Source organism: Salvia hispanica, chromosome 2 (genome assembly GCF_023119035.1).
Source record: "Salvia hispanica cultivar TCC Black 2014 chromosome 2, UniMelb_Shisp_WGS_1.0, whole genome shotgun sequence".
NCBI lineage: Eukaryota > Viridiplantae > Streptophyta > Magnoliopsida > Lamiales > Lamiaceae > Salvia > Salvia hispanica.
In genome coordinates, this window is record NC_062966.1 from 2,977,279 (window position 1) to 2,981,920 (window position 4,642).

The 4,642-nt window shown below is 36.1% G+C and overlaps 1 long non-coding RNA gene across 2 annotated transcripts; it reads right to left on the bottom strand.

Annotated features, from left to right (window-relative positions):
* Positions 1 to 414: 414 nt before the first annotated feature.
* On the bottom strand, positions 415 to 2,483 carry LOC125208578. 2 transcript variants are annotated; one of them, XR_007174136.1, is made up of 4 exons: positions 2,426 to 2,483; positions 2,284 to 2,359; positions 1,135 to 1,198; positions 415 to 678 (listed from the first exon to the last, which is right to left on the bottom strand). It is a non-coding gene; the product is annotated as an uncharacterized LOC125208578 (long non-coding RNA). The 2 variants fall into 2 exon arrangements; XR_007174137.1 differs by lacking the exons at positions 415 to 678; positions 1,135 to 1,198 and adding an exon at positions 1,698 to 2,101.
* Between the last annotated feature and the right edge of the window lie 2,159 nt (positions 2,484 to 4,642).

The following is a 4,642-nucleotide window of genomic DNA, read 5'->3' on the forward strand; positions in this document are numbered from 1 at the left end:
CGAGAGAGGCAAATGAAAAGGACGCACCCGAAAAGCCCCCTCCCCCCAAAAAAAAATCCCGCCAGTGATCATCATCTCGATTAAAAAATCAAAGACGAGAAACAGTTTTGCATATAAAAAGGCTGCCCAATAAATGGCCTAATGGGCTTATTAGGGGTGGTTCGGTACGGTATACCGTACCAGGAGTGCCATACCGTATACCGTACCGAAAGTTACGGTATGACAAAAACCATACCGATACCGTACCGTAAGTTTCGGTATACCGGAGTTCGGTATACCGGAAATTCGGTATGGCAGTTTTCCATATGTCACGCCCGTATTTTCTAAGGATAGAAAACACGGTTGATCGCGACTAGGGGATGATTAAAGAAGCGGGGAAGAAAGGGGGAAACACACATCTTTGACCAAAATATTTAAATAATTGAAATAACTTAGAAAACAACATAGTATCATTTCAACAAAGTACCAATTCTAAGAAATAAAGACTAGAAAGTAGACAATTTTGAAAAGAGTTAGGTTCTCAATACTAAAACAATTTTAAAGAAAAGACACCTAGCGGAAGCGTTCAAGACACGGAAAATGCCGATTATGAAGACACGACACATCCAACAATATTAAGCCAAACATAAATAATCCATAAATTCTGCTCAACATCCTCCACGCCCGTCGTCGCTCAATCTGCACATTAAGAAAACAAATATGCAGGGCTGAGTACTTGATGCACTCAGTGGACACATGCCAAATCAGTTTGTCAAGCCATACCGAGTGATCTTGGGGGTTTTAAATGAAAAGAACCCAAGTCACTAAAAAGCATTTTCACATAAAGTTCGGTTGCAACCATCTTCCATCCACATCACCATCACCATATCTGAACATACATGACAAGGAACGTGGCCACGAACCAAGTCACTAGACCGGCCAACTCCAAAGAGATAGCGCACGATCTACTGGGTGTACACTAGTCCGAGCAGGGTTTGCGGCCCTACTGGGACCCGAATTCGATTAAACATACATGGCATAGCCACTTCAGATAGGTTCATTCAAACACAAAACATGGCAAGACAAACAAATTTTCACCTCCTTTCACATAAAATAGTATTTAGGACATAGTCCTTATTTAAAACGAAAGCCCACCTCACAAGCTTAGCTCCTCAATTCACTTTTCGTTTCCACCGCAAACAACGTGCACAAGTTCACCCTTTTTGAAAAGCATAATATGCAAAATTAGACTTTGCAAAATAAATTAATGTAAAACAATGCATGCATCCTATGTGTGTGCTCAATTTATCCTTCATCTTTATTATGACGAAAACCTACTTCTGCAAGATAAATCTCGATCCAACATCAGTTCGCGATTTATTTAAATTATCGGGCCGAAAGAGAAAAAAAAAAGAAATTAACTCCACTAAACAACCAAAAGTCCGACCATCACCAAAATACGCCCAACTGTCGACCCATTCAAACAAATAAACTAGCCCACTTCTAAACCCAATCTAATTATCAAAGCTCAAAGAAGTAAAAATAAAATACTCCTAATCCCATAGCAAAACTTGAACAGAGTAAACAATTAATTAAAAGAGTTTAACTTATATACTCCCAACCAAAACTCACGTACATACTCCCTACTCAACTCCATACACCAACTGCCAACCCACACCAACAATTAAGCTGGCCCATTTGTAACAAAAGCCCAGTAGGCCTATTATTACCAAAGAATTTAATAAGAGGCCCAATTGCACAAACTAAACGAAAAAAAAACAGTAGTCTAATATACTCCCAAACATCACACGTCTCTCTCCCAATTTTTTTTTATCTCAAAACATCTACGTTCTCTCTCTCTGAAACTCACCAAAACAGCTTCTCCCTCTGCCTCTCCTCTACAATACACAATTTTGCAAAACCTTAATCTCACTCTCATCTCTCTAATAAAATCTCAACTTATGAATTACAATTCCCCAATATAAAAAGCACAAAGCTGCCTCCATCTTTCTCCCTTCGGTTTCTCCTCACCGTCGGTAAAAGTCGCCGCCGCAAGCTCGGTTCGGAGCTGCTGTCCGACGCCACTGCCCAGCCCGTTCACGTCAGGTAAGCATCCATCTCCCTTTTGGGCATACAAGGGATTTTAAAGAATTTAAAATGAAGAGGAAACAAGAGAGCAACTTCTAATGGTGTTAAAGATTGAGACTTTATCAAGAAGAATCATTCCACAGTTTCGGATATTCAATTCGGTGGTCTACCGTGAATGTATGGAATTATAACATGGAATTGAAGAAAAGAAAATACCTTTAGGAGGAAGAAGATTTGCACAAGCAAAGGTATTATAAAATAATCTCGGCTTCCTCTGTGAAGAATCTTCACACTGTGATTTTGAATTATGGAGTCAACAATGGAGGTTTTCATATTTAAAAGAATGAGGAGGAATTACCTTCACAGAAGAGAAGAAAACTGGACTGTTGTTGCGGAACGGATGATAATGAATGCAGTTGTGGAGAGGATATTATGTAGAGACTGATTTGTTTGTTAGAGAAGTTTTAGGGAGTGGAGAAGAACCCGTGTAGAATGAATGAATTTGGCAGAAGGAATATGTGTTGACCAACAATTTGACTGCAGAGTTTTAATTAGGAATTGGGAATAAATAGCTACAATAAAAGTAGCCCAATTGAATAAGTATAATTAGCTAGAGGAAGAATTAAAAAGATATTAGGTTCAAATATTTGGTTTACAATTTTGATTAAATTGTGGTGTTTTAATATAGTACTTTGGTGTTATTCCAAGTACTCGTAACCGAATGCCAACAATTTCTCATAGACGAATTTCACGTCAATCTCGTCGACTACTTTCACCACATAATCAACCCACAACAATTCAAACACTTAATATTTCTAATCGCAACCAATCAAAACAAATACGATATTTTGTTCAAGATCTATCACTCGTTCGTTCTCAAAACAAAATCTTAACATTAAAAGGTAATAATAAAAGCGGGTATTACACCTAGCTAGTTGGAGTTTGATTACTCTATGAATAATAAATAAGCGTTTCATGCTAAGTCCACTCTTGGAATTAATAAGAAGTTAATTAATTAAGTCCATAGCAGACATTAATTAATTAATGTACATTTTTATCTTAAGCGCGGGAAATGAAAGTTAAACGGAAACCCGGATTACTTGTAATTTCGGATTTGGATGGGGAGAGTTCAATATTACTTCTGTAGTGGCTGCTCGTAATATTCTAATTATAACTTATATTAAATTGTGGGTTCAATTTAATTAGTAAAAAGTAAATTGGATGAGCCCATATCCAAAACCTTCCATAGATCCATGTCTGGGCCCAAAAGGAACTTAATATAAATAGGAGAATAAAGGAGACAGAAATATCACAATTTTTATCCTCAAAATTTTTGAAATTTTCGTCCCCCCCCAGCTTAAGGAGATTTCGATTTCTACTCCTTTTTCCCAAAATGATTTCTTCTGTCTTCTTTATTTAAGTCCTAGTATTCTGGTGAGATTAGCCCACACTGATATCGGAGTACAGTTCGGGAACCAGAGAGAAGATTTGTGGTCTAGTATTCAAAGCGTCACGTGGAGAAGCAACAAGCCATCTTCAATTCTTTGGAGAATTAATTAGGTATTTTTCTGCTCCGTAGAAAAGCATGTTTTAGGTTTCAATATTCTTAAGCATGATCAATTCAAGTTATGAGCATGATACATGTGAGAATTAAGCGAATAGATTTTGTCTAAATAATCTTCTAAATAGATCCGATTATTATGTGATTTATTGGTGTGATTAATAATTGTTAAATTATGTTAATCCATGCAACACCGCTTCCGCTGCCAGTTCCATCACCACGGTCATCTACTCCGAACGTAGATCAACGCTATATCATTTAATTTCACAAAATTAAATGTCTTGTTGAAATTATAATTGGTCAAAGTCCATTGACCGGCATAGATTCCAACACAGTCAGAATCCACTCACAATTCTATCCATTTTGCAAAATGACCAAAAGGGTAAATAAAATAGCTTCACAGTTTTCCGCCGATAAGGGCAAAATGGTCTTTTCACCAAACTGACACTTTAGATTAGGATAGATTTAAAGAACTAAGAACATTATTGATATTTATTTGTACTAAGATAAGTACTTTATCATAAACTTGAAATATTCTAAAAAGAATCTTTGAATTTAGAGACATTGTAACAAACATTCCAACAGCTGAACCTAAGAATATACCTTTATTACAGAAGAATCATCAATTCGCCCCCATCCAGCAGCTGAACCTGTTCTAGAAAACATTCCAACTTTATTATTTGCACAAGGTAATTAAGATCACAAAGTGAAATCAGTATTTTATTTCTAATTACCTAAACTAAACTGAAATACAAAAATAAACAAAGACGAATACAAATAACAATAATAATCAAATTAAAAAATGAAAAGAAAATTTTGGACCAATACATAGTTCAATATGTAACACACACAAATACATTCATGAGAACAGCATAACTTATGGTTAGTCCAAATACACTCCAAGGTTATGGTCAGAATTTTGGAATGGAGATCATGTTTTAATGGAGTAAAACATGTAACACTCCTTGCTTTAATATATTGGGATAAATCAAATCTTCAGAACCTCTCAAAGAT